Raw genomic sequence first — 15,401 nt, 5'->3', positions numbered from 1 at the left:
ATTGAACCATGTATCAGAAATTATTCCTTCATATCGATGGATTCACATGCAAGATTTGATTAAACGGTAAAAGCATTCACAATGGTGGTGGAGCCTATCTCACAGCCTATCTCCATTTTTCTCTTGTCACGTTAGCATTTTACACTAGCTTATCTCCCTGCAATGGTTCGCCCTATCTCACGGCCCATCCCACAACCCATCTCATTTCTACATCAGCACTATCTTGTTTTAATTTTCTGCACTATAATGATTATTATGTTATCAAATAAATTATGTGTGTGTGGGAACCACACCAGAGAAACGTGTTTTGAGCTGGTGGGCTTCCCGGAGTGGTGGGAGGAACGGACCGGCAAACCAATCCCGCCGCACAGGGGAGGAAAGGCAGCTGTAGCGGTGGCGGGTAGCGGAGGTGAAACCGTCGCCACCGTCAGAAGCAACTCAGGAGGAGCCGCTACTAACCAAGGCGGCGGGCTACCAGTGGGCGAGGACACTAAGACCGGAACTGCCTTGGTCGGAATTGCGGCGACGGGGAAAGCTTCCACACCGACGGAGGCGACGCAAATGGAGTGGGATGGTAAGTTAGGGTTAGGCGTGGGAAACTTAACCCTAAATTCTCCAAATTCTGCTAAATTGGAAACTGACCCCAAATATTTATATAAATTACACTTTGTACCCCGCCCAGATAATCCTTCCCTATTTCGCCCACCTAAAAACCGCAAAATACAAAACCGACCCCAAACAGCCCAAAAGTCCGAAAATAGCCCAATACTTTGCCAAAATTCCTTTCAGCCCCTCAATGATTTACCCAGTTCCTATGCTTTGTGTGCATCGTTGTTAAGTAAAAGTAAAAGTTGGATTTTTGATTGTGGAGCCACCGACACAATCACTTACGATGCGTCAGATATTACTGATATGCACGATGCACCACAGAATTACATCCAAACTGCAAGTGGAGAATTAACTGAAGTAAAAGGGGCAGGAACCGTGAAAATTTCACCATCCCTAACATTGTCGAATTGCTTATATATCCCGTCATTATCTCATAAATTGCTCTCCATAAGTCATGTTACCAAGGAGTTAAGCTGCACACTTTTTGTCTTTTACAGGATATCGGAACAGGGCGGATCATTGGACGTGGCACTGAGAGGGACGGTCTGTACTACGTTGATGAGATAGCTCAAACCGGAACCGCTATGCTGACTCACGGGTCTACAGAAAGGGAGGCGTGGCTTTGGCATCGCAGATTGGGGCATCCATCTACGGGTTATCTAAAAGTACTTTCTCCTAAGTTTTCTCTAGATTTAAATTGTGAGACTTGTTCATTGGCCAAGAGCCACAGACATTCCTACAAATTGAATAATACTCTAGTTGATTCTCCTTTTTATTTTATTCATTCCGATGTGTGGGGTCCTTCACCAGTTATTGGGGGTCAAGGTCTTAGATATTTTCTTCTCTTTGTGGATGATTGCACTCGTATGACATGGGTGTATTTTATGAAATAAAAAACTGAGGTTTTTGAAAACTTCGTTCATTTCTTTAAGAAAATACAAACACAATTCCAGAAAACTATCAAGGTCCTTAGGTCTGATAATGGGGGGAATTTGTGAACTCCACCATGAAAATTTTCTTTCTCAAAAATGGCCTTGTACACCAAACCACTTGCCCATACACTCTAGAACAAAATGGCGTCTCAGAGAGAAGAAATCGTACCCTTCTAGAAATGGCTCGTTCCATGCTGATCGACTCCCACACTCCACGAAAATTTTGGCCCGAAGCTGTTGCCACTTCTGTCTACCTTGTAAATCGTCTCCCAACAAGCACTCTAAACCTTCAAACCCCACTCAAAACACTTTCAGTCCATACTCAAATTCCTTTACCTTTAACCCTTCAGCCTAGAGTGTTCGGTTGTTCAGTTTTCGTCCATATACCCAAATATGAGGGGAGGGATAAATTATCTGCTTGTGCAGTCAAGTGTGTATTCGTCGGATATGGGGTAGATCAAAAGGGATATAGGTTTTATGACCCTAAGTCAATTCGCGTTGTTACTACCATGAATTGCGATTTCCTTGAAAGTGAATACTTCTTTACCCACCTTAGCGGTCAGGGGGAGAGTGATACCATAGACCCGCTAAGTCATTTGTCAATGCCAAGTCAACCCGAAGACCCTTCAATGCCGAGTCCACTGGAAGTCATCAGAATCACAGATCAAATCTCAAACGTACAACAGACCGCGACTCCTAGTGACATTGTTCCAGATCTTCCCCTACTGATACCTACTGTAAGTTCATCTGAGCCTGAAACTGTCGCTAATAATGATACTTGGGTGGCTGATAATTCTGAGACAGATACAGAGGCTCATATTGAGCCAGAAATTTGTGACTTAATCGAAGAGCAGGTGACTGAAGAGGTTGGTAGATACATGCTTCCGCATCGGTCAACAAGAGGAGTGCCACCTAAAAAATATAGCCCGGAAAGGATAAGAGGAGCGAAGGCCCGATACGCAATTGTGAATATTGCAACGAGGCATATATCTGAAATGGCTAAAGCATTTGAAGCAGCATTATATGAAGAAGAAAAAATTCCATGCACAGCAGAAGAGGCTTGGAGACACAAGCATTGGAGGGAAGCAATGCTAAAGGAGATGGGGGGACTAGAGAGAAACAACACTTGGGAAAAATGTCAAATCCCAGATGGAAAGAAGGCAGTGGGATGTCGGTGGGTCTTCACAATTAAGCGACGACCTGATGGTTCTATAGAAAGATACAAGGCACGACTGGTTGCCAAGGGATATACCCAAACCTATGGTGTAGATTATTCAGAGACCTTCTCCCCGGTGGCAAAGATGAACATAATCCGAGTTTTACTATCAGTTGCTGCTAATAGAGATTGGCCGCTACACCAGTTCGATGTGACCAATGCATTCCTTCATGGCGAGTTAAAGAAGGAAGTGTATATGGAACCACCTCCTTGTTTCAAGAATGGTTTCGAAAAGGATGAAGGGTGTTGTCTGAAGAAAACCTTGTATGGTTTAAAACAGTCTCCTAGAGTATGGGTTCTGAAGATTTACTGAGACTATGATGAAGAATGGGTTTAAGCAGAGTAACTCGGATCACACCTTGTTTCTAAAAAGGCGTGGAGATCAAATTACATGCTTGATTATCTATGTTGACGACATGATCATCACTGGAGATGATGTTGAAGAGATAGAGCGTCTCAAGGGGAGTCTATTCCAAGAATTTGAGATGAAAGACCTCGGAAACCTGAAATATTTCCTAGGGATAGAGGTATTGAGATCAGAAGGAGGAATCTTCCTAAGGCAGAAGAAGTATACTTTGGACATCCTTGCTGAAACAGGGCTATTGGACTGCAAGCCGGTCGAAACCCCAATGCTAGTGAATCATGGACTACAGATCTCTGAGAAGGCAGAACCAACGGACCAAGGGAGGTATCAACGTCTAGTTGGAAAGCTCATCTACTTATCTCACACCAGACCTGATATAGCTTATGCCGTCGGAGTAGTAAGCCAGTTCATGCATCAACCTCAAAAGGACCATTATGAAGCTGCATTGAGGATCATCAAATATCTCAAAGGAACAGTTGGACATGGAGTAATGTTCAAGAAGAATGAACAGCGAGGAGTCTATGGTTACACTGATGCAGACTGGGCAAGTAATCTAGTCGACAGGAAATCTACAGCAGGATACTTCACATTTGTAGAAGGAAACTTGGTCACATGGAGGAGTAAGAAACAAAAAGTGGTTGCACTGTCAAGCGCTGAAGCAGAGTTTAGAGGAATCAAGAGTGGATTGACAGAGATTCTGTGGCTACGAAGATTAATGGGTGAAATTGGACTAAGCCTAGAAAAGAGTCAACTTGTCAACTTTTCTATGACAATAAAGCATTAATCAGTATATCAGAGAATCCAGTTCCACATGATAGAACTAAATATGTGGAAGTCGACAGACATTTCATTAAAGAGAAGATTGAGAGTAGAGTTGTGGAATTCCCGTTTGTTCGGTTGGAACATCAGCTAGCCGATATCCTCACGAAAGCGGTCAACTCGAAGAACCTTATTAGTGTACTTTGCAAGTTGAACTTTGGAGACCTCAATGCTCAACTTGAGGGGGAGTGTTAGAAAATAAAACAAGATCAAATCAGAATCAAATCTTCACACCAAGTCCAGAAATAGATTGATCCTGCATTTAAATGTAATTGATTCTAGTCTCCACTCCAAGTCTTACCATGTACATAGACTATGTAAATCTCTATTTAAAGAGAGACCTACAATGAAATATACACACAGTAATTAAACCAAACATATTACACGCTCTTTTCCTTTCTTCCTTAATCTAAAATGTTGCTCGTACCATTTGAGAGTAACTCCTAAAATCCCGTGCCGGCTAAGGAATGTGTCATCTTAGCCGGGACGGAGGGAGTAACATTTTCTTTAACAAGCCTACATTATTCAATTTTCGCAGTCGTTCCGAGGCATCGCCGGCTCGGCCGTTTGCGTCCCCGAAAATTCTGCTAACAAAACCCAACTCACCAGAAAGTACTTTATTCAACATTGGCTCATGGGAATCCGGCCCAAGGTTTTAATTAAACTCAACCCAAGACTCATACACTTTGGCCCAATAAAACAAAATCCACCTGGGCCAACACTTAAAAGTAACCTGGCCCAATTTATGATAAAACAAAAAGAAAAGAATGAGGGAAGGAGTGAGGTTGTTCGAAAGTGTTGGGTGATTACTTCCGATTGATATAACCGATTGGATCACAATTTTTGCAGATTGAGGAGCTCTTGTACAAAAAAAACGCATGGAATAAAATAAATAATCCTCGTGGTAAGGAATTATTAAATTCAAATTGTGATTTCATCGTTACATATCAAACTGGTAAAATAAATTATTTAGTGCCTGGTGTTATTCCAAGCACTTAAAAACAATTAAAATCTATTCGTTCGAAAAACACAAGCACAAAATTAATCAATGTGCCTCATCGCGTAATAAATGAAGTTAATTAAGTCAATCGCGCAATCAACCACTTAATTAGGTCACAAAAATATCAAATAAAAATATCTAGTAACATGTATTTCACTCGAGGCATTTAAAAAAACATTAAATGCAAAATTAGAATTCAAAATGCGGGCGTTACATAAAGTCTCATTTATTCCCTTCATTTCACACCAGTTGATTCTAAGTTTTGACACGAAATCACATCATCCGACCCAAGTTGGTTATGGATAGAGTATGAAAATCACACCATCCGTCGCATCATCAGTTGAGTCATTAGTTTATCAATTTGTATGAAAATTTGTATCTACCATTAATAAGATTATTTGTAATAGACAGAAAGAGTATTATTTTACTAAGGCAAATGTATTCTATATTCATTATTTCATTACAGTGCTTCTAACTAAATGTCATGTTTATTTTGACTCATCGTGAATCTTCAACGAATGCTTTATTAGAATATTAAAATATAAACTTGTAAATATCTAGATATTATATAAATGAGTCATATTATAATGCTTATAGCACCCTAATCCAAAATCAAGATCAAATCTCCACCTTTAAATTTTAAAATGAGTGGAGAGATTAAATCTTACGAATCTCAATAAATAGTAGACAAAATACCAACAAAAGGGTAATATCGTCATTATGTTATCATATGATAATTTTCGTGAATGTTTTTTTCATATCAACAGTGTATTACAAATATCAACAATATGACATACGAATATCAACACTAGTACAAGAAAATATCTAACACATATTTATTGAGATTTTTACATGGTTTTATTGAGATTTTTTGATGTATTTGTTGATAAAAATCTGATTATTAACATTTACGAAAACTAAAATAAAAAATATCAAATTTCATCATCCGAACGTCGTCGGAACATATGCAATTGAGATCTCGTTGGAATCCTTATAAAATTATCTTTAATTTGATATATTTTTTGCAAAAAAATAATTTAAATCGAGAGAGTTACGTAAATTTAAAGTTTTAAGATGATTTTAATGAGAGGGAATTGACATTAATACCCTCTAATTTTATTTATTAATTTTCTTAATTAAAAATATAATCCGTGACATTATTTCAACCACTAGATCTTCTAATCTAATGGCTAAGATTTAGTCTTAGTTTGGGATTGCTAATTAGTTAGCAATTGATCACTTCCCTTATACAAAACAAATATCTAGATATTATGTAGAATTATCTAGAATTGGGGAAGGGAATATCTAGATATTTTGGTAGAATTAACTAGAGATAAAATTCTCTAGAATATAGATATTTAGAATATAAAAGTATTAAGAAGGAGAATATCTAGATATTTTGGGAGAATAGTCTAGATTAATAGATATTATGTAAGAAATATCTAGATTTTTATAGATAAAAATCTAGATATTTAGAATATAAAATTATGAAGTAGATGATTCTAGAATAGGAAGGGGATGTCTATAAATATGAGAAAGTTGTAATATTTTGTATAAGTGGACAAGTTGAATTCTTGAGAAGTTTGAGAAATAAAAGTGTGTCTTACTTTCCCCACATCATCAACATCTCCTAAATTATTTCCTACATAATCTACCCATCCTCCTCTCAAATATTTCCTCGAAACTAAATTACTCCAACATATATCTTATATATTCCAACAAAGCAGTACCAGAGCCATAAGTTCCTACCTGTAGTATGGCTAACTTGTCGTCGTTCCAAGTCCCCATGCTCAATAAGAGCAGTTTCGATAATTGGAGTATCAAGATGAAACTGTTATTGGGAGCCCACGATGTTTGGGAGATCGTGGAGAATGGCTACGAGGAGCCGCAAGACGAGACCTATCTATCCCAACAACAAAGGGATAGATTGTGAGATGCGAGAAAGAGAGCCAAGAAGGCTCTCTATCTCATCTACCAAGCTCTAGGGGACGACGATTTCGAGAAGATCTCGAGTGCAAGCACCGCCAAAGAAACGTGGAAGAAGCTCCAAATCTCGTGTGCTGGTGCGGAGCGAGTAAAGAAGGTACGCCTCCAAACTTTAAGAGGGGAATTTGAATCTTTGCATATGAAACAGTCCGAATCAATTTCGGATTATTTTTCAAGAGTCTTGGCGGTGTCAAATCAAATGAAAAGAAATGGTGAAAAATTGGAGGATGTTAGAATCATGGAGAAAATATTGCGCTCTCTAACCCCTAATTTTGAGCACATAGTAGTTACAATAGAAGAAACAAAAGATTTGGAGGAAATGACCATCAATCACTTATTGGGTTCGCTACAAGCATATGAGAAGAAACAAAAGAAGAAACAAGAAATTGTGGAGCAACTTTTGAAGTTGCAAGTAAGCCCAAAGGAGAAAGAAGAAAGCTCGAGCAATGGTGGTGGCCCACAAGGAAGAGGTTGCGGAAAAAGACAAGATCGTGGTCGTGGTCGAGGATATGCTCGTGGACGTGGACGTGGACGAGGATATTTTTCCAACAATGAAGAAATAAAGGAGTTCCCAAATATGGGACGAGGAAGGAGCAATCCACAGTCGAGGTACGATAAATCTTCAATAGAGTGTTATAATTGTCATAGATATGGGTACTATGCTTCCGAGTGCAGAGACACATAATCAAAAGTTGAAGAAAAGACCAATTACGTGGAGAACACAAATGAAGAAAATGGATGTGTTCTTCTAGCTTATAAAGGAGAAGTTGGAAGAAAAGATGATATGTGGTACCTCGACACGGGAGCGAGCAATCATATGTGCAGGAACAGGAGCATGTTCGTGGAGCTTGATGAATCAGTAAGTGGCAATGTCTCCTTTGGTGATGAATCTAAAATTCTAGTTAAAAGAAAAGGCAAGATTCTAATTCGTTTGAAGAATGAAGCTCATGACTTTATTTCTAACGTATATTATGTGCCCAATATGAGAAACAATATATTGAGTCTTGGACAACTCTTAGAGAAAGGTTATAACATTCATATGAAAGATTATAGCCTTTCAATAAGAGATGGAAAAAATGATTTAATTGCCAAAGTGCCAATGTCCAAGAATAGAATGTTTTTATTAAATGTTCAAAATGATGTGTTGAAGTGTCTTCAAGCATGTTATAAAGATGAGCCTTGGCTATGACATCTTCGATTTGGGCACCTGAATTTTGGTAGCTTGAAATTGCTATCAAATAAAGAAATGGTATGAGGATTACCACCCATCGAGCACCCCGATCAACTCTGTGAAGGATGCTTAGTTGGGAAGAACTTCAGAAAGCCATTCCTAATGGAGTCAAGTTCGAGAGCTCAGAAGCCATTGGAGTTAATCCATGCAGACTTGTGTGGACCAATCAAGCCAACCTCCCTCGGTAAAAATAATTATTACCTACTTTTCATTGATGATTTTTCAAGAAAAACGTGGGTATACTTCTTGAAGCAGAAATCAGAAGCATTTGACGCCTTCAAGAAGTTCAAGGCTGCCATCGAGAAAGAAAGCGGTCTACAAATCAAAGCAATGAGGACCGACCGAGGTGGAGAATTCACATCCACGGAGTTTCTGGAATTTTGCAAAGAAAGCGGAATTCGACAGCTACTAACAGTTCCGAGATCTCCCCAACAGAATGAAGTGGCTGAACGAAAGAACAAGACCATCGTTGAGATGACTCGAAGCATGCTAAAGACGAAGAATTTGGCGAAAGAGCTTTGGGCAGAAGCAGTAGCGTGCGCCGTGTACCTGTCCAACAGGTCCCTAACAAAAAGTGTATGGGGAATGACTCCTCAAGAAGCTTGTAGCGGGAGAAAGCTTGGGATCGCCCACTTAAGAGTGTTCGGGAGCAAAGCCTATGCACATGTACCAGATCAGACGAGGAGTAAACTCGATGACAATAGCAAACCATACATTTTCATCGGGTATGACTCTAACACTAAAGGCTATAAGTTATATGATCCAAATTCGCAGAAAACCATGATTAGCCGAGATGTGGAGTTTGATGAAGAAGAAGTATGGGATTTTGGCTCAAACAATGACTTCACCTTCATACCTACGTTTGGAGATCAAAGAACAGGCGAACAGATAGGAGAGGAACATCAAGAACAAACGACTCCACCTACATCTCCCACATCAGCTGTCAGAGGCTCACCACCATCTTTCTTGAATGAAAGAGCAACACAACGCACAAGAAGTTTGAGTGAAGTGTATGACGACACCCCAAGGTTAGAAGATCTCACCTTATTTTGCTTATCTGCTGATTGTGAACCAGAAGAAGCTACAACAAGGGAAAATTGGCGAGTTGCGATGGATGAAGAGATCAAAGCCATAGAGAAGAATGACACGTCGGAGTTCGAGTGGCCACAAAAGGAACGAACAACTATTTGTGTGTATAACAAGTCGGCGATTGCGCTATCTAAAAATCCAGTGTTCCACAACTGAAGTAAGCACATCGACACCCGCTACCACTACATCAGTCAGAGAATGCGTTGCAAATCAGAAAATTCAAGTCGAGTACGTGAAATCGCAAGACCAAGTTGCCGATATTTTCACAAAGCCCCTCGAGTACGAAGACTTTATCCAGATCAGGACGCTGCTCGGAATGACAAATCAAGTTTAAGGGGGGATGTTGTTATATTAAAATATAAACTTGATTTTGTAAATATCATATATTATACAAATATCTAGATATGGGGAGTGTTATATTGCTAACTCAATACCTAATTGCTAACTACAACTAAATAATAACCATTAGATATTCAAATTAAGGGCCTAGATCATCAACCACGAAATGTCAATACGATCAACAAAAAACGTCAATAAAGCCATAGGATTAATTCCATAAAATATCAATAGGGGTATTAATGTCAATTAACTTCATGTTTAGTTATAACTAACTTTTAAAAGAAATCCCAAAACGTTAAATTCATATAACATATATCAAATTAAAATTAATTTTATAAGGATTCCAACGATATCATACATGCATATGTTCCGACGTCAAAATTTGAAAAAAAATTTGAAATTTTTTCAATTTTTTCGTAAAGCAGAAATGTCAACATACTATATAAAATATGTCAATATAATACATGTAGAATATCAATATAAGCAATGGGTTAACATTCTTAAAGCATTGTGTTGACATTCTCAAAGCATTATGTTGATATTTCCGAAACACTATATTGACATTTTCATCTAAAACCCTAATTTGGCGTTTTTTTAATCTTTTTTTATTTTATTAATAAAAACGAAAATTACACGTGGCAAATTGTAGACCACACGTTTTCTAAAATCCTATGGCCTTAAATTAGTTGTAGTTAGCAATTAAGTGATGAGTTAGCAATTGATCACTCCCCTATCTAGATATTATGTAGAATTATCTAGAATTGGCGAAGAAAATATCTAGATATTTTGGTAGAATTAACTAGAGATAGAATTCTCTAGAATATAGATATTTAGAATATAAAAGTATTAAGTAGGAGAATATCTAGATATTTCGGGAGAGTAGTCTAGATTAATAGATACTCCCTCCGTCTCGCTTTAGCAGTCCTATTGACTTTTCTGCTCTCTTTTTGTAGAAATGATAAAAAATAGTTAAATATGAGAAATGGTAAATTAAGAGAGAGAATAATATAGAGAAGGGTCTTATCTACATTCTTGTCTCTCTTACTTTACCATTTCTCCACTTTAACTAATTTTTTATCATTTTTACAAAAAGAGGGCAGAAAAGTAAATGGGACTGCTAAAGCGAGACAGAGGGAGTATTTGTTGGAATAAAGGTTGAGAAATGATTCAATTGGGTTGGCAGTTATTTCAGTTATGAAGAGGTTCAAGATTTGGTTAAAGAGTTAATTCTTTTCTCAATCTGATTGGTGGCGCTTCGGTGCATATAAAGACTTAATCCAGCTCATTTTTTGGGATTCATTATTCAGCCATTCAACATTCCAAGTAGAAGTCGATCTTCTTCTACATTCAATACAACATACAAATCTTCTCTCTTCTCTACAACTTCTTGATCGAGGGTTTCTAAGGAGTGATGCAGAGATGGTGTTGAGTTAGTGAGTGTGTGTTGTAACTTGTTTCTGAGAGTGTATTCGAGTGTGTGTGTTGTACACGATTAATCAATAAAGCTATTCCCTTCTCTCCCGTGGACGTAGGCCTGCAAGGCTGAACCACGTAATTCTCCTGTGTTCTTTCTTAGTTTCTTGGTGTTTCGATTGTTCTTGAGAGTTCTTCACCGAAGCAATTCTAGTTCAGATTGAATCTTGTTCACTAATTCACAAATTGGCGCCGTCTCTATGGGAATCGATTCGTTGGAACTAGGTTTGGGCGTTTTGAGATTGAAGTCTCTGTTTCTTCAAAGATAAGCCTAGTGGCTGCACATCTTCTGTTCGACGAAATGTCTACAGCCAAGTTTGATATTGAAAAGTTCACAGGTAACAATGATTTTGGGCTATGGAGGCTCAAGATGAAGGCTGTGATGATGCAGCAAGGTTTATGGGGAGTTTTGAAGGGTGAAGCATCTAAAGAATATGAGAAAGTTGGCATCAAGATGCAAGATCTTCAAGATAAGACATATTCCACTCTGATCCTCAGCCTAAGCGATCGAGTATTGAGAGAGGTTTCAAAGGAAGAAGCCGCAGCTGTTGTGTGGAAAAAGCTTGAGTCATTGTACATAACTAAGTCCCTCACCAACAGACTTCTCTTGAAGCAGAAGTTGTTCACATTTAAGTTCTCCGAATCAAGAAGTATTGGGGAGCAGCTTGAAGAATTCGCTAAGTGTGTGGATGATCTTGAAAACATTGAGGAAGAAATCAAAGATGAGGACAAAGCTCTTATGCTCCTCAACTCTCTGCCTAAAAGTTTCGAGCAGTTCAAAGATGTCATTCTTCTTGGCAGGGATTCTAAAGTCACTTACGAAGAAGTACATTCTGCTCTAAAGATGAAGGAGTTTCAGAAGGCAGCCACAAAAACTATTGATCCTGCTGCAGAAAGTCTCAATGTGAAGGAAGACTCAAAGAAATTTGGGAAGAAAAAATCCCAGAAGAAGCGGAAGCCATGGAAAGAAAAGGGAGGAGTGGAAAAGGAGACAAGGTCATGTCGCATCTAAAGAAAAACTGCTATGCATTCAAGAAGAAACAGCAGGAGCAGTTGACTGCATCAAACACGACAGATGTTGTAGAGGAGGTTTAATGTGCAGAGGCCTTGAATATTGCTGATGAAAATATCAGGAATATGTGGATTATGGACAGTGGATGTAGTTTCCACATTTGCCACCACATTGAGTGGTTTGAGAATCTGCAGAAATCAGATGGTGTAGTGTTGTTGGGGAATGACCAGGAATGCAGAGTGATTGGAGTTGGAAGTGTCAGACTAAAGATGGCAGATGGATCCGCAAGAGTTTTCTCTGAAGTGAGATTCATACCACACATCAAGAGAAATCTTATTTCTCTCGGTGTACTTGAGAAGAAGGGATGTTCCTTTGTATCTTCTAATGGTCTGATGAAAGTAATCAAGGACTCAAAAGTGGTCATGACAGCAACTAGAAAACAAAGCCTCTATTATCTGCAAGCTCAAGTTGTAGTCAGTGAAGAAATTAATGTAGTAAACAAGTCTGATCTGGATCTCTGGCACCTCAGATTAGGACATGTCTCAGAGGCTGGCCTTAAGATTCTTGCCAAGAAAGGGGTAATCAAGACAGAATGCTCTGCTAACTTGAAGGCTTGTGAAGAATGTGTACTGGGAAAGAGCAAGAAGCAGCCCTATGGGACTGGAAAACACACATCAGAGAAGCCTCTGGATTACACACACAGTGACATATGGGGCCCCTCACCAGTTGCAACAATTGGTGGATGCAGGTATTTCTTGACATTCATTGATGATTTCTCTAGGAAAATATGGATTTATATCATGAAAGAGAAGTCAGACACTTTTGATAAATTTAGAGAATGGTGCACTGAGGTAGAGGTAGAAAAGAAAACGCCATTGAGGTGTCTTAGAACGGACAATGGGTTGGAGTTTCTTTCACATGAGTTTGATAGCTTTTGCAAACTCAAAGGGATTAAAAGGCATAGAACGGTGCCAAATAACCCCCAGCAGAACGGAGTAGCTGAGAGAGCTAACCGCACCATCCTAGAAAGAGTAAGATGCATGCTCTCTGGTTCGGGAATGCAGAAAAAGTTTTGGGGAGAAGCTGCTGCAACTGCTGTGCATCTGCTGAATAAATGTCCATCCTCAGCCATTAACATGGACACACCAGATTTGAGATGGTATGGATCTCATGGAGATTATGCAAGATTGAAGCCTTTCGGATGCAAGGCTTATTCTCATGTTAGAAGAAGTAAGCTGGAAGCAAGGGCAATCAAGTGTGCAATGCTCGGGTATTAGAAAGGTGTGAAAGGGTATAGGTTATGGTCTATGGAGCTTGGTAACAATAGAGTCATCATCAGTCGGGATGTGACGTTTAGGGAGCTGGAGATGCCCTATATTGAGCAGAATAAACAGAATGAAGCAAGCAAGGATAACACTTCAGTGGAGGTGGAGCTGCTTGAGAAGGAGAGCTCGGTGGATTCTGAAGTAAATGAAGATCCTCAGATAATATCAAATGATGAAGTTAGTCAAGAAGTTGATGATCTGAGAAACTATCAGCTTGCTAGAGACAGACAAAGAAGAGTGATAACTCCTCCAGCCAGATACAACAACTCCAACTTGGTCTATTATGATCTGTGTGGCAGAAGGGATAGAATGTTCAGAGCCATTGAACTACAAGGAAGCATTGAGAAGCAATGAGAGAAGCAGATGGATTAAGGTAATGAAGGAAGAAATGGAGTCACTCATCAAGAATAAGACATGGGTTCTAGTGACAAGAACAAAACTTTAGAAATTGATTAGATGCAAATGGATTTTCAAGAGAAAGGTTGAAGCTACTCTTAGAAACAAAGCCAGATATAAGGCCCGGCTTGTTGCGAAGGGATACACACAGAAAGAAGGGATTGACTATAATGAGGTCTTCTCTCCGGTGGTTAAACATAGTTCTATTCGAATTCTAATGGCAGTGGTATGTCAAAATGATTGGGAATTGCAGCAAATGGACGTGAAAACAACATTTCTGCATGGGGAACTGGAAGAGAGTATCTATATGGAGCAGCCAGAGGGTTTCATTGAGCCCGGAAATGAAGACAAAGTTTGTCTCTTGAAAAGAAGCCTCTACGGTTTGAAGCAAAGTAGCCGACAGTGGAACAAGCAATTCGATGAGCATATGTTGAGCATTGGATTTGATAGGTCCAAATATGATAGTTGTGTCTATATGAAAAGGAAGAATGGAAAAACAGTAGCATATCTTCTCCTTTACGTATATGACATGCTCATTGCAGGCTCGGATAAATCAGAAATTGAGTAGATAAAAAGAGACTTGAGTGGCAGGTTTGAAATGAAAGATTTGGGTGATGCTAAAAGGATATTGGAGATGGATATCATAAGAGATAGAAGGAGGGGAGTATTGTGGCTAACACAAGAAGACTACATCAGCAAAGTCTTGAAGAAGTTCCAGATGACTCAGTCAAGATCAGTCACAACTCCACTTGGGCAGCATTTCAAACTAAGCTCAGAGCAGAAGCCCAAAACTGAAGAGGAAAGAAAAGAAATGTGCAATCTACCTATTGCCAGCATTGTAGGAAGTGTGATGTACACTATGGTGTGTACGAGGCCCGACATAGCTCATGCTATAAGCTGTGTGAGCAGGTACATGTCAGATCTCGGGAAGACTCATTGGCAGGCATTAAAATGGATTTTGAGATATCTTAAGGGATCTGATGATTTAACCAAGGATGCAGCCTTGGGTTTCTGTGACTCGGATTCTGCCACCAACATACATCTTCACTTTGTATGGTTCTGCTATCTCTTGGAAATCTGGTCCACAATCTGTAGTAGTTCTATCGACAATAGAGGCCGAGTACATTGCACTTGTTGAGCTTGTAAAAGAAAGTTTTTGGGTTAAGGGAATTCTCAGAGATTTTGGGATTTATCAAAAGGCTGTCACTGTGCATTGTGATAGCAGCAGCGCGATCAGTCTAACTAAGCATCAAGTGTTCCACGAACGGATCAAGTACATAGATGTAAGGTTGCATTTTGTAAGAGATGAGGTGAACAAAGGGGAAGTCAAGATTCAGAAAGTGGGAACAGAAGACAACCCTGCAGATATGCTCACAAAGGTGCTGCATGTGTCCAAGTATGCACATTGCTTGGATCTGGTGACTGTGGTTCAGAGATAAGACAGTAAGGTGGAGACAAAGGGGGAATAGAAGATTGATCATTGTCCAACCTAGGTGGAGATTTGTTGGAATAAAGGTTGAGAAATGATTCAATTGGGTAGGCAGTTATTTCAGTTATGAAGAGGTTCAAGATTTGGTTAAAGAGTTAATTCTTTTCTCAATCTGATTGGT

The sequence above is a fragment of the Salvia hispanica genome, chromosome 2 (genome assembly GCF_029641045.1).
Source record: "Salvia hispanica isolate PSC_SH4W2 chromosome 2, Shi_PSC_v1, whole genome shotgun sequence".
NCBI lineage: Eukaryota > Viridiplantae > Streptophyta > Magnoliopsida > Lamiales > Lamiaceae > Salvia > Salvia hispanica.
The sequence above is the reverse complement of the archived record's forward strand: the minus strand, read 5'-3'. Positions refer to the sequence as shown.